The sequence below is a fragment of the Gobio gobio genome (genome assembly GCF_949357685.1).
Source record: "Gobio gobio genome assembly, chromosome: 6".
NCBI lineage: Eukaryota > Metazoa > Chordata > Actinopteri > Cypriniformes > Gobionidae > Gobio > Gobio gobio.
Window position 1 is genome coordinate 57,166,617 of NC_137102.1, and position 16,563 is coordinate 57,183,179.

Sequence of the window (16,563 nt, forward strand, 5' to 3'; positions counted from 1 at the left end):
ACTTGTTAATAAAGTAATGTGATAAAATGTCAACCCTGTTGTCTGTGTTCTGTATTTTGCTTAATATATTTATGTTTTTAGTAATTTTTGTCTTTTGGGACAGTGAGAAATAAACAATTGTTACTACAATTTAAAATATTTAATTGGACCAACCTCAGTTTCACTGTAAAACATTTCTCCAATTCAAAATCAAAATTTTTTAGTTGGCCAAATTGAAAAATTTAGATTAGAAAATTTTAAATTGGAGAGGCCTGACATTTTTTACAATGTTGGTAAATTAAATTTTTCCATTGGCTCAACATATTATTTCTAATTGAGCCCATGTTAACAGGCTGTTGCCACAATTGATAAAATTCAATTCACAGAAATTAAATTTGGCCAATTGAAAAATTTAGATGTGACCAGTCACTAGAAAATTTTGAGTTGGGAAGATTATACATTTTTTACAGTGTGTGTTTTGAGTATTTGCGGCACATTTCTGTATTTGGTTGATTTGTGAGTATTTGCAGCGTATTTCTGTTTTAGTTGCTTTGTGAGTATTAGCAGCACATTTCGAATTTGGTTGTGTTGTGAGTGTTTGCAGCACATTTCTGTATTTGGTTGTGTTGTGAGTATTTGCAGCACATTTCGTAATTGGTTGTGTTGTGAGTATTTGCAGCACATTTCGTAATTGGTTGTGTTGTGAGTATTAGCAGCACATTTCGAATTTGGTTGTGTTGTGAGTGTTTGCAGCACATTTCTGTATTTGGTTGTGTTGTGAGTATTTGCAGCACATTTCGTAATTGGTTGTGTTGTGAGTATTTGCAGCATATTTCGTAATTGGTTGTGTTGTGAGTATTTGCAGCACATTTCGTAATTGGTTGTGTTGTGAGTATTTTCAGAACATTTCGTAATTGGTTGTGTTGTGAGTATTTGCAGCACATTTCTGTATTTGGTTGCGTTGTGAGTGTTTGCAGCACATTTCGTAATTGGTTGTGTTGTGAGTATTTGCAGCACATTTCGTAATTGGTTGTGTTGTGAGTATTTGCAGCACATTTCGTAATTGGTTGTGTTGTGAGTATTTGCAGCACATTTCGTAATTGGTTGTGTTGTGAGTATTTTCAGAACATTTCGTAATTGGTTGTGTTGTGAGTATTTGCAGCACATTTCTGTATTTGGTTGTGTTGTGAGTGTTTGCAGCACATTTCGTAATTGGTTGTGTTGTGAGTATTTGCAGCACATTTCGTAATTGGTTGTGTTGTGAGTATTTGCAGCACATTTCGTAATTGGTTGTGTTGTGAGTATTTGCAGCACATTTCTGTATTTGGTTGCGTTGTGAGAATTTGCAAAACATTTCTGTTTTTGGTTGTGTTTTGAGTATTTGCAGCACATTTCTGTATTTGGTTGCTTTGCGAGTATTTGCAGCGTGTTTCTGTTTTAGTTGCTTTGTGAGTATTTACAGCACATTTCTGTATTTGGATGCTTTGTGAGTATTTACAGCGTGTTTCTGTATTTGGTTGCTTTGTGAGTAGTGTGTTTCTGTATTTGGATGCTTTGTGAGTATTAGCAGCACATTTCTGTATTTGGTTGTGTTGTGAGTATTTGCAGCACATTTATGTATTTGGTTGTGTTGTGAGTATTTTCAGCACATTTCTGTATTTGGTTGTGTTGTAAGCACTTGAAGCACATTTCTGTATTTGGTTTCTTTGTGAGTATTTGTAGTGTGTTTCTGTATTTGGATGCTTTGTGAGTATTAGCAGCACATTTCTGTTTTTGGTTGTGTTGTGAGTATTTGCAGCACATTTCGTATTTGGTTGTGTTGTGAGTATTTGCAGCACATTTCTGTATTTGGTTGTGTTGTGAGTATTTGTAGCACATTTCGTATTTGGTTGTGTTGTGAGTATTTGCAGCACATTTCGTATTTGGTTGTGTTGTGAGTATTTGCAGCACATTTCTGTATTTGGTTGTGTTGTGAGTATTTGCAGCACATTTCTGTATTTGGTTGTGTTGTGAGTATTTGCAGGACATTTCTGTATTTGTTTGTGTTGTGAGTATTTGCAGCACATTTCGTATTTGGTTGTGTTGTGAGTATTTGCAGCACATTTCTGTATTCGGTTGCGTTGTAAGTATTGGCAGAGCGTTTCTTTATTTTGTTCTATTGTGAGTATTTGCATCGTTTCTGTATCTGGGTGTGTTGTGAGTATTTGGAGCATGTGTTTTTCTATTTGCATGTGTTTTCTTCAGTTGCAGCACAGTTGCTTCTCTCTTCCACCGTATTGATCACACCATGAGTAATAGTAATAGTGATGCTTGCACAAACACCAATATCTGGGGAGGTTTTACATCTTTCTTAAGCAGAACTAAAAATCAAAAGCCACTCGTGGAATATTCATGTTTCAGACACAAAAAAATGGCTTATGGCTTCATGGGTAGCCTATGTCAGAAGACATCGCCTCCTTCAAACTTGCTCATTTTCTTTTAAGCCCTGATTTTCTCTGTCGTCTCCTGACACGTCTCTACAGATGAAAGGTTCACATGTTGAAATTCTGTTGCATTGAAAATGTAAATCATTTCTCATTAACTTGCATGGTCTGGCCCTCATGTGTGGGTGTTGTCTCGTCAGTCTACAGATGGATTTGCTTGTAATTACTCTCATTTGGGATATTCAGGAATGTTCTTACACTTTGAAGCTTTGGTTCATTATTAGCTCTCGTGGTTTTCCGCCTCTTTATACAGATAATTTAACCTGTAACAAAAGCTCAGGGGACAGTTGCCCAGTCATGTATGAAAACTAATTAAGCAAAGATTATTTCTTATGTCTCTGTATGGAGTGTTTGTATGGAATTGGTGTGGACATTAAAACGAGATGCTATTTAAAGGGACAATTTGCCCAAAAATACCAAATCTGTAATTTACTCATCATCATGTTGTTCCAAAACTGTAGAATTTTCTTCTGTGGAGAAAATGTTGTTAATAAGTTAATATTCTTGAAACCATGATACATTTTTTAGGATTCTTTAATGAATAGAAAGTTCAAAAGAACAGCAATTATTTTGAAATGGAAATCTTCAGAACCATTATTCTTTACTGTCTCTTTTGATCAATGTTAATGCATCCTGAATAAAGTATTATTATTTTTGTTTTAAAATCTTTATTAACACGCATATATACAGTGCATCAAGAAAGTATCCACAGAACTTATTACAGAACTTACAGCATTATTCCAAAATGGATTAAATTCATATTTTTTTCCTCAATTCTACAAACAATACCCCATAATGACAACATCAAAGAAGTTTGTTTGAAATCCATTAAAAATTATTATTCTATTAAGTATTCACAGCCTTTGCCATGATACTCAAAATTGAGCTCAGGTGCTCCTGTTTCCACTGATCATCCTTGAGATGTTTCTTCAACTTGATTGGAGTCCACCTGTGGTTAATTCAGTTGATTGGACATGATTTGGAAAGGCACACACCTGTCTATATAAGGTCCCACAGTTAACAGTGCCTATCAGAGCACAAACCAAGCCATGAAGTCCAAGGAATTGTCTGTAGACCTCCAAGACAGGATTGTATCGAGGCACAGATATGGGGAATGGTACAGAGAAATATCTGCAGCATTGAAGGTCCCAATGAGCACAGTGGCCTCCATCATCCATAAATAGAAGATGTTTGGAACCAACAGGACTATTCCTAGAGCGATCGGGGGAGAAGGGCCTTAGTCAGGGAGCTGAGCAAAAACCCGATGGTCACTCTGACAGAGCTCCAGCATTTCTCTGTGGAGAGAGGAGAACTTTCCAGAAGAACAACCATCTCTGCAGCGCTCCACCAATCAGGCCTGTATGGTAGAGTGCCCAGACGGAAGCCACTTCTCAGTAAAGGGCCGTCTGCAGTTTGCCAAAAGGCACCTGAAGGACTCTCAGACCACTAGAAACAAAATTCTCTGGTCTGATGAAACAAAGATTGAACTCTTTTGCCTGAATGGCAAGCATCATGTCTGGAGGGAACCAGGCACGCCCATCACCTGGTCAATAACATCCCTACAGTGAAGCATGGTGGTGGCAGCATCATGCTGTGGGGATGTTTTTCAGCGGCAGGAACTGGGAGACAGGGATCGAGTGGAAGATGAATGCGGCAATGTACAGAGCTGCTCCAGAGCACTCTGGACCTCAGACTGTGGAGAAGGTTCACTTTCCGACAGGACAACGACCCTAAGCACACAGCCAAGATAACAAAGGAGTGGCTATGGGACAACTCTGTGAAAGTCCAGCCAGAGCCCAGACTTGAACCCGATTGAACATCTCTAGAGAGATCCGAAAATGGCTGTGCACCGACACTCCCCATCCAACCTGATGGAGCTCGAGAGGTCCTGCAAAGAAGAATGGGAAAAACTGCCAAAAAATAGGTGTGCCAAGCTTGTAGCATCATACTCAAAAAGACTTGTAAATGGTGCCAAAGGTGCTTCAACAAAGTATCGAGCAAAGGCTGTGAATACTTATGTACATGTGATTTGTTTTTTGCATTTTTTGCATTTTTAATAAACGTCTTTCATCATTGTCATTATGGGGTATTTGTAGAATCAATCCATTTTGGAATAAGGCTGTAACATAACAAAATGTGGATAAAGTAAAGCGCTGTGAATACTTTCCCGATGCACTGTATTGTGTATATACATAATGCTCTTTTCCATAAACCATGCAAGCGAACAGCAGGCATTTCTTCATTCATTTAGCAGATGCTTTCGCTCAAAGCTACTTAAAAATGAGGAACATCACAAGTAATTTATCATAAGATAAATATGTGAAAGTTATATATTGCATATTGGTATTGGTAGTAAAAATAAGATCTGAGGAAGATTTATAGTGTATGACCGTTTACACACATTAAAAGTTGTATGAACTACTTGATTCTATGGCCCTTTAATAGCCTTTTTATAAGCAAAAATAATACAGGTTTGAAACGGGACTAGTAAATGATGACAGAATAGTTTCATTTACACACACAAACACGCTATTATTTTTTCTACTTCCAGCACAAACGCTGAATCATTGTTTGCAGTGCATCCGTCTGTCAGCTCTCTCTCTCTCTCTCTCTCTCTCTCTCTCTCTCTCTCTCTCTCTCTCTCTCTCTCTCTCTTCCTCGCTCGCTCGCTCGCTCTCTCTCTATTTATTTATTTCTATTCTTACAGGTTCCAGCCTCAAAAATAGACTCACCTCACCTCGCCACCCTCCCAATCCGCAACACTCAGGCTGTCACGGGTAATTGAAGAGATGGTATATTTATGCATCTGGATTTGGTTTTGGTGGAGACAGAGCTGGAGATCGTGTCAGCACTAGAGGGCAGTGCCGAGTGTTTTGCTCTACATGTGGAGCAGGTGAGGCTTGTGTGGCTTCTATTTTCCATGCAGAAAGGCAGCGTCAAGGTTTTATTCCCAGAAGATAGATAGATAGATAGATAGATAGATAGATAGATAGATAGATAGATAGATAGATAGATAGATAGATAGATAGATAGATAGATAGATAGATAGATAGATAGATAGATAGATAGATAGATAGATAGATAGATAGATAGATAGATAGATAGATAGATAGATAGATAGATAGATAGATAGATAGATAGATAGATGGGTGGATGGCTGGAATGATATAGATCGATGGAATCAGATGGATGGATGGATGGATGCAACGATGTGGATGAAACGTTATGGACGGACAAATAGATAGAGGATAGATAGATAGAGGATGTGTAGTATCAGGTTAACTACGGGGTAGGAACCTTGTGCTGGTGTTTTGGTGTGAGGGGGGTCATTAAAGCGTGGGTTCAATGGACGTCTTGTTGTGATCATTGTGTTGAGCCTCCTATAAAGGTTATTGTGTACCTATAATCACATAGCATGGTGTCAGAAGTAAAAAACTTTATCTAAACGGATGTCTACGGATAACAGAGGACGCCGTCAAGTTTTTTTTCTATCTCTCCGCTGATTACCAAAAGTTTGGGGTGAACGCTAATGCTAGCGAGCTCACAGACGGCAACATGAATCAGTTTCAAGTTTCTCCGCCAGAGAAGTTCACATTTAAAGCCGAAGACTGGACTAAGTGGATTAAACGCTTCGACAGATTCCGCATTGCATCTGGATTGGAGACGCAAGCGGACGAAAATCAAGTCAATGCACTGATTTACACAATGGGGGAGGAGGCAGAGGATATACTGGTTTCCCTGCACCTCAGCCCAGAAGAAGCGGTTGAGTACAACACAGTTAAGATGAAGTTGGACGCTCACTTTGTAACACGCAGAAATGTGATCTTCGAGAGGGCAAAGTTTAACCAGAGGCAGCAAGAGATGGGTTAGTCGGCTGACAGCTTTCACACAGCGCTGCACTGTCTAGCGGAGCACTGCGGATACGGGGCTCTGCATGACGAAATGGTGAGAGATAGACTTGTTGTGGGTCTGAGAGATAAACGCTTGTCAGAACAGCTACAACTCGATCCTGAACTGACTTTAGAGAAAGCAATTAACAGAGCTCGACAAAGCGAGCAGGTAAAGAAGCAACAAGAAATGTTAAAAATGAACTTTAAAGCAGACATCTCCAACGCTCAGCTTGACAGCATGCACGCGCGGCAGCGCAATAGCGCACGTTCAAAGCAACCCAAGCCGCAACACAAACAAATAGATAAATCAAAGAACGGAAGACAGCCTCAATGTGGAAGATGTGGTGATTCAAGAGGGCATAGCCTACAACAATGTCCAGCTAGGGAGGTGATATGCAATAACTGCAGAAAAAAGGGACATTACGCCAGAGTGTGCAAAACCAAAAGAATGTGTGAAATGCATGTAGCTACAGTGGTTGAGGACACTGGTGAGGAAGTTGCATTTCTGGGTTCACTCTCAGTGGACGCAAATGGCAGCCCATGGATGACAGACATACATGTGGAGAATCTCAATACACGCTTTAAAATTGACACTGGCGCTGATGTCACCGCTATACCTGAAATGCTGTATAACCAGGGTCGGTTCAGCAGGCGGGAGAGGCCAACGAGGGTTCTGCTGGGGCCAGGAGGGACTCGTTTGAATGTGAAGGGCAAATTCACAGCCACTCTCAGTAAGAACAGTAAATGTACTAAAGAGGAAATATACGTTGTAGAGGGGCTGTGCACACCACTGCTAGGTGGGCTTGCTGCAGTGGCATTGCAGTTGGTTGCCAGAATAAACAACATTAGGCTGGACTCCAAAGAGACAGTGAAAATGGAGTTCCCAAAGCTTTTCTGTGGATTAGGAAAAATGGAGGGCGAGTACAATATAGTCATGAAACCAGGCGCTCAGCCTTTTTCCCTCTCTACTCCCAGACGCATCTCCCTCCCACTCCTGCCAAAGGTTAGAGAGGAGCTGGACCGTATGGAGCAGCAGGGAGTTATCTCAAAGGTGGAGGGGCCCACTGAATGGTGTGCGCCTATGGTGGTGGTGCCGAAACGCACGGGCAAGGTGAGAATATGCACCGACCTCACAGAGCTGAACAAATCAGTCATGAGAGAAAAGCACCCCCTCCCCTCAGTTGAACACACTTTAGGACAGCTTGCTGGGGCCAAGGTGTTTTCAAAGCTAGACGCCAACGCAGGCTTTTGGCAGATTCCACTGTCTAAGGAGTCATCTCTGCTTACCACTTTCATAACTCCGTTCGGGCGGTATTGTTACAATCGTCTGTGCTTTGGGATCTCGTCAGCTCCAGAACACTTCCAGAAGCGCATGTCACGCATCCTGGACGGCCTGGTGGGTGTTCTGTGTCAGATGGATGATGTGCTCATTTGGGGAGCCACACAGACGGAGCATGATGAGAGACTATGGAAAGTACTGTCAAGACTGCAGGAGGCGGGGGTGACGCTCAATGACAAGTGTGAGTTTTCTAAGAACAGGATAAAGTTCCTGGGGCAGGTCATTGAGGCATCTGGCGTCAGCGCTGATCCTGATAAAGTGAGCGCTGTAAAAGCCATGCCAGCACCCTGTAATGTCAGCGAGGTGAGACGCTTCCTGGGGATGACGAACCACCTGGGGAAGTTCCTGCCTCACTTGGCTGAGAGAACGCGACCACTCAGAGACCTGCTGAAAAAGTCCAGTATGTGGGCCTGGGGGCCGCAACAACAGCAGGCCTTCGATAACATCAAAGAAGAACTGACGACACCCCCAGGGCTTGCATTGTATGACCCTAACGCTGAAACGCTTGTCTCCGCTGACTCTTCCTCTTATGGAATGGGCACCGTTCTTCTCCAGCGGCAAACAGACACAGAGTGGAAACCTGTGGCGTATGCCTCGAGAGCCCTCAGCAGCACTGAGCAGCGATACGCCCAGATCGAGAAGGAGGCACTAGCATCAACATGGGCCTGCGAGAGGTTCGCAGAGTTCCTCATTGGGAAGAGTTTTCACATTGAAACCGACCACAAGCCCCTGATTCCTCTACTGGGCTCAAAGAGCTTAGATGAACTTCCTCCACGCATACAGCGTCTGCGCATGCGATTAATGCGGTTCGCCTACACCATATCACATGTGGCTGGCAAAGACATTGCAACTGCGGATGTGCTGTCCCGAGCTCCTGTCAGTCACACTGCAGAAGAATTGCAGGAGGAGGAAATCAACCTCTATGTTGACTCTGTCGTAGCGAATCTCCCAGCTACAGAAAAGCGGTTAAGGGAAATTCAGAGACACCAGGACGACGACCCCACACTCCAGCACTTAAAGAAATTCTGTGTTGAAGGATGGCCAGATAAATTTTCCATTAACAGAGTGTTCCAGCCATATCTGCCATTTTCAGGTGTGCTCACAGTTCAAGATGGTCTACTACTGTATGGCAGCAGGATAGTCATCCCAGCATCACTCAGGGCAGACATCCTGTCCAAGCTGCACGAGGGCCATCTGGGAATAACAAAATGCAGAGAGCGAGCTAAGCATTCAGTGTGGTGGCCAGGGCTCAGCAAAGAGCTGACAAACATGATAGAGAAATGTGATGTGTGTAGCCGAGAGAGGGTAAATTTCAAAGAAACGATGATGCCTACTGAGTTCCCGCCAAGACCATGGTCCACTGTAGGAGCAGATTTGTTCCACATAGACAACAAACAATACCTGGTCATTGTGGACTATTTCTCCAGATATTTTGAAGTAGCCAAACTGACATCCACAACATCTGGAGCTGTAATTGATCACTTCAAGTCTATTTTTGCACGGCATGGTATACCTGAAGTGGTCCGCTCAGACAATGGCCCACAGTTTGCATCCGAGATCTTTAGACAGTTTGCACAGGATTGGGGCTTTAGTCATGTGACATCCAGTCCCCATTTCCCACAGAGCAATGGGGAGGCGGAGCGTGCTGTGAGGACAGTCAAAAGTCTTCTCAAGAAATCAAGCGACCCTTATCTCGCCCTGATGGCTTATCGAGCTGCTCCCCTGGCGAATGGATACAGTCCCACTGAGCTTCTAATGGGAAGGAAAATAAGAACGACCGTTCCTGTCATCCCATCCAAGCTTAACCCAGGGTGTGCAGACATGGACAACCTGAAAAGGACAGAACTAAGGTACAGACAAAAACAGCGACAGAATTATGACCGAAGACACAGAGCACGCGACTTGCCGTACCTTCGGCCCGGGGATCATGTGTGGGTCAAAGATACAGTGGACAGAGGCACTGTGGTGTCTACTGCCGGCACGCCAAGGTCCTACATCATTGAGACACCCGGGGGCACTCTGCGAAGAAACAGATTCCATCTTTCGCCAACCCCTGTGGCTCCTGGAGAACCTGCCAACTCAACTGAGCTAGCACCAGAGAGCACGGTTCCTGACGACACACACACACCTGTCACACCTGGAGAACAGAGTGTAGCCAGTCGGCAGACTCCAGCGTGTGAGAGACGTTTCCCAGCCCGAATAAGGAATCCTCCATCTTACTTGAAAGACTTTGTATGTTCTTAGGAATGGCACCTGAGTTATGGGGGAGGTCAAGGAGTAGTTGATTGTCACCAATTTTTGTTGTTGATTAAGTTACAGAAGCACATGTTCAAAGTGCATCATAGCTGAACAGTATGCTAAAAGTTGAGAATCATAATTGGGGTTATTACTGTTATTGATCTTGGTCACATTTAAATGATTATATTTAATCATTGGTTATATTTTGCAGTATAAGAAGTAAACTAATGAGCCTTCCGTTACAGTTTAGAAATGCTCTTAATGTTATTCTTGCATCTGCCAAGATTATCCTTTGTTTAGAAAGGGGGATGTAGTATCAGGTTAACTACGGGGTAGGAACTTTGTGCTGGTGTTTTGGTGTGAGGGGGGTCATTAAAGCGTGGGTTCAATGGACGTCCTGTTGTGATCATTGTGTTGAGCCTCCTATAAAGGTTATTGTGTACCTATAATCACATAGCAGGATGAATGAATGGTTGGAACGAGATGGATGAAACAATATGGACGGACGGACAAATAGATTGAGGATGGATGGATGGATGGATGGATGGAACTATATGGATGGATGGATGGATGGAACGATATAAATGGATGTATGGATGGATGGAACTATATGGATGGATGGAACTATATGGATGGATGGATGGATGGAACGATATGGATGGATGGATGGATGGATGGATGCAACAATGTGGATGAAACAATATGGACGGAAGGACGGACGGATAGATAGAGGATGGATGGATGGATGGAAAGACATAGATGGATGGGTGGATGGATGGATGGATGACCAGAGGGATGGATGGATGGATGAACAGAGGGATGGATGGATGGAACTATATGGATGGATGGATGGAGCGATATAGATGGATGGATGCAACAATGTGGATGAAACAATGTGGACGGAAGGACGGACGGATAGATAGAGGATGGATGGATGGATGGATGAAAAGATATAGATGGATGGATGGAAGGATGGATTAACAGAGGGATGGGTGGATGGATGGATGCAACGATGTGGATGAAACGATATGGACGGACAGATAGATAGATGATAGATAGAGGATGGATGGATGAACGGATGGATGGAACAATAAGGATGGATGAATGGAATGATATGGATGGATAGAACGATAAGGATGGATGGAGGGATGGATGGATCGATGCAACGATGTGGATGAAATGATATGGACAGAGATAGATAGATAGATAGATAGATAGATAGATAGATAGATAGATAGATAGATAGATAGATAGATAGATAGATAGATAGATAGATAGATAGATAGATAGATAGATAGATAGATAGATAGATAGATAGATAGATAGATAGATAGATAGATAGATAGATAGATAGATAGATAGATAGATAGATAGATAGATAGATAGACAATATGGACGGACGGACAGACAGAAAAAAGGATAGAGGATGGATGGAAGGATGGATGGAACTATATGGATGGATGGATGGATGGATGGATGAATGGTTGGATGGCTGCAACGATGTGGATGAAACGAGATGGACAGAAGGACGGACGGATAGAGGATGAATGGATGGAACGATATAAATGGATGGATGGATGGATGCAATGATGTGGATGAAATGATATGGATGGACGGACCGATAGATAGATAGATAGATAGATAGATAGATAGATAGATAGATAGATAGATAGATAGATAGATAGATAGATAGATAGATAGATAGATAGATAGATAGATAGATAGATAGATAGATAGATAGATAGATAGATAGATAGATAGATAGATAGATAGATAGATAGATAGATAGATAGCGTCCCAGGCCCTCATCAGATGAAGAGAGTCTGGTGGATTCGATGTGTTAGGGTGATGGGTCAGTCTCAGTTCAGGTGTTGTCCTGCTCTCGGCACACCTGCTGCGGGCCACACACGTCTCAGTGTGACCATCTGTGTGGAAGCCCTCGCTCGCCGATTGATTCTGAGGTCGCTGACCCCTGCGAGAGGCAGCTGTGGGCTGGCAGAGGTAGGAACACCTCCCACATCTAAACAACTTCCCCTCGCTCCCAAAGGGAACTCAAAGGCCGTGACACACATTATCAGCCACATCACATGTGGACGGCTCCAGCTGTTCAGAGGACGCACCAGTAAACAACAACAACAACAACAACAACAAAACAGCTGTAAGAAACAAAGTAATTATACAGCTTCTTCGGAGTAGGTTAAATATTTAAAAAGTTGTTTTTTTCTAGTAGATCAGTGGTTCTCATATTCAGTAATAAACAATTCAAGAAACGCATTATGTAGCAGACATCAACAGTTGCTAGAGCAGGATTGGTCAGTAACGTGTTTAAGGCGGGGCTTAGTGAAAGCTCAGTTATCCGCTTTGGTTCAGTGACTTCTTTCACCTGCAGGAGTGAAATGAATGAATTTCACCAGACTGACTCCCTCATGCAGCTTTAGGAAAAATGACACTACACATTTGCTTACAATCTCTATTTCTCACCCTGTCCGCTGAACCGTCATGAAGTCACGAAGGCCATCTGGCACTGTAGATATTTATTCAGGTTGTTTACAGCAAATATGGACGGCTCGCAGCGATGCGTCTGTAATACTTCATTAACTGATTGTTTTATGTTTAATTTGAATGGCTGTCACACTTTATCTGATGGAGGCAAGCGTCACACAGCTGGCATCATCCATTTTAACATGGCTGACTGATCTTAAACAAAGCACATCTCACTCTGGGATGGCAAGGTCAAGCAAAGTGTGTGAGTTTGTGTGGTGTATGAAGAGAGCAGCATATTCCAAACAAAGACGATGTATGATTCATCCATTGAGGCGTTGATGCATTAATGACGTCAAAAGTGAACTCAGAGCAAGCAATGAGCTTTTTCCTCCACAGAGACTCTGCTAAAGGAGGAGAGGCTCAGCAGCTGGCTTTCAAATGAAACCGCATTCTGTTCCAGAGTCTTAAATACTGTAAAAAGCATCCTAATATTCCAGATCAACACCATATATTAACCCCTTAACTGCCACCCCCCTTTTTGAGAATACACATGAAAATGCACTATCCAAACTTAAAGGGCTGTAATTAGAGAATGTTTTGGAATATAGACCTAAGTTTGGTCTTGTTTTAAAGCAGCCACTCGGCAGATTATTGCTGAAGTGAAAGCAATTCAAAATATGAAAGTATGGAAGTTTAAATTTACTGTAAATAAACTGTACTAAATATTTTTTATTTTATATAAAATATACATTTTACAAAAATGTTTTAATCTAAAATTACTATAAAATCAAAGCCATATGTCTAACCAAGTTGTGTTCCAAATTTAAAGTTGATATCACAAAAATTGAAGTCCCCATGAGATTTTGTTTAGGCGCTATACCAAAAATAGCCACTGGGTGCCATTGAAATTCCATTGATTTTTTCAAATGCATTTTCCTGTCAATTTCTGTCCAAATGTCTCTTCCATCACAAAACGGTCACCAAATATGGAACCCTGAGACTCAGACCTTTCCGACGATATGTGTTTTGTCAAGATTGGAAAAGATTTTGATTATAACGTAGTTAAAATAAATGTTGTAATATGAAACATGACACCGCCCATTAGGGAAGGAGCCCGCTAGAATAATTTAAAGTACCATTTCCATAGGAACGCAACGTACAATTTCAAAACGGTTTTCACAGGATGAATTTTGAGTTCTGTAAGCTTTCGAATGATACCTAATTTATGATAATTACTAAAATATATGATATGAAAAAAAAAGGCGATCAAAATAAGAGTGCCAGGTGTCCCAACAGCGGGATGGTGACAAATTAGTTCACCCAAAAAATGAAAATTTTGTCATTAATTATTCACCCTTATGTTGTTCCAAACCTGTAAGACTTTCGTTCATCTTCAGAATCCAAATAAATTTTTTTTTTAATGTTTTTTTTGGCTATTTTCACATTTGAGTTTCCGCAAGAGCCAATGAGGTTCATTCTCGTGTTACGCATCACGTTTGATCTTCTGCAAGAGCCAATGAAGTTCATTCTCGTGTTACGCTGCACGTTTGAGCTTCAGCAAGAGCCAATGAGGTTCATTCTCGTGTTACGCATCACGTTTGAGCTTCAGCAAGAGCCAATGAGGTTCATTCTCGTGTTACGCAGCACGTTTGAGCTTCAGCAAGAGCCAATGAGGTTCATTCTCGTGTTACGCAGCACGTTTGAGCTTCAGCAAGAACCAATGAGGTTCATTCTCGTGTTACGCAGCACGTTTGATCTTCTGCAAGAGCCAATGAGGTTCATTCTCGTGTTACGCAGCACGTTTGAGCTTCAGCAAGAGCCAATGAGGTTCATTCTCGTGTTACGCATCACGTTTGAGCTTCAGCAAGAGCCAATGAGGTTCATTCTTGTGTTACGCAGCACGTTTGATCTTCTGCAAGAGCCAATGAGGTTCATTCTCGTGTTTCGCATCACGTTTGATCTTCAGCAAGAGCCAATGAGGTTCATTCTTGTGTTACACATCACGTTTGAGCTTCAGCAAGAGCCAATGAGGTTCATTCTCGTGTTACGCAGCACGTTTGAGCTTCAGCAAGAGCCAATGAGGTTCATTCTCGTGTTACGCATCACGTTTGATCTTCAGCAAGAGCCAATGAGGTTCATTCTTGTGTTACGCATCACATTTGAGCTTCATCAAGAGCCAATGAGGTTCATTCTCGTGTTACGCAGCACGTTTGAGCTTCAGCAAGAGCCAATGAGGTTCATTCTCGTGTTACGCATCACGTTTGAGCTTCAGCAAGAGCCAATGAGGTTCATTCTTGTGTTACGCAGCACGTTTGATCTTCTGCAAGAGCCAATGAGGTTCATTCTCGTGGTTCGCATCACGTTTGATCTTCAGCAAGTGCCAATGAGGTTCATTCTTGTGTTACGCAGCACGTTTGAGCTTCAGCAAGAGCCAATGAGGTTCATTCTCGTGTTACGCAGCACGTTTGAGCTTCAGCAAGAGCCATTGAGGTTCATTCTCGTGTTACGCAGCACGTTTGAGCTTCAGCAAGAGCCAATGAGGTTCATTCTCGTGTTACGCAGCACGTTTGAGCTTCAGCAAGAGCCATTGAGGTTCATTCTCGTGTTACGCAGCACGTTTGAGCTTCAGCAAGAGCCAATGAGGTTCATTCTCGTGTTACGCTGCACGTTTGATCTTCTGCAAAAGCCAATGAGGTTCATTCTCGTGTTACGCATCACGTTTGATCTTCAGCAAGAGCCAATGAGGTTCATTCTTGTGTTACGCATCACATTTGAGCTTCATCAAGAGCCAATGAGGTTCATTCTCGTGTTATATGTTTATGTTCGCTGATCAATGTTTACATGTGAATAAAAGCCTTAATTTAATCTGCTCATCATATAAAGCAATCGAGTTCCTTCAGAAAATTTTGACCATGCCACACAATTCATATGGATACGTTTTTATGAACGTTTTGAAGCATCAAAGTGTCAGTTCTGTAGCTGTCAATGGAGTTCTCAGATTTCATCAAAAAGATTTTAATTTGTGTTCTGAAGATGAACGAAAGTCTTGGGTTTGGAACGACATGAGGGTGAGGAATTAATGACAGTAAAGCGAGTAAATCATTCCAACACTTCCAAGAACTGTCAAGCCCCACCAAGCCCCACCTCTTACAAAAGTTATTATAAGAAAAATAATAATTTGACCCTCTGATGTGGATGAACAATACATTTTGAAAGTTATGCACGTCCTTTCACTGACCCTTTTTCTTGAAAAAGAACAACATTTTGAATTATAGAACAACTGAAAACCACTGAGAGTCTCGTAATACAATGGACGGCGATTCCCTCCAGAGTTTGAACAAAGCAACTCCATAAATAGAAAGCCTTTGTAGTGTGCACTACATTGGGCATCATGTGAGCGATGGGGGATGTCTGCCGTAGTCCAGTATGACTCAGCTCTATGTAAATGTTATGGACCAGTTGACAGGAAATGTCATGTTTGTCAAAGCAACCAGCACAGGCAATGCCCTTGCAACCATCCAGAACACTGGCAGCTAGTTTTGCAAAGCGGCCCTCGTTTATTCAGCATAAGAAAACAAAATCTATTTTGTAATGAAATGACAAAATCAAGTACAAGTAAAAGCCGCAAAGACAGATTAGGACAGAAAGATAAACACACACAGGTAATTGCCTTGGCTGCTGCCCAGCCGCTGGACACGCGCACAAACCCCGCTCCCTCCTTCTCTTGTTCCGTGAAGGGTAAAGAAATTAGAATGCTAATAGAAAAAACACCATATGAGGAAATGAATCACTTTATGGCCTTGATTTTTCATCTAGATGTTTGGCGCATCTCAGAAAAATAAGAGAATGAGCAATAGGTTTCTAATGCATTTGAGTCAGACTTATTTTGAAGGAATGCAGCAGATGTCAGGGGCTTTATAGATTTATTCACTGAGACGTCAACGTTACAAATGATGGCCAGTGATAGCCTTTACTAGTGTTACTAAATGCCACCAGACCAATATTTCTATAGTGGCCAAAAGTGATGTCTGGCCATTTTCACCCTTTTTCCCCAAAAATATTGGTAACACTTTACAATAAGGTTTCATTAGTTAACATTAGTTAATAATGTATTAACTAACATGAACTAACCATGAGCAATACATTTGTA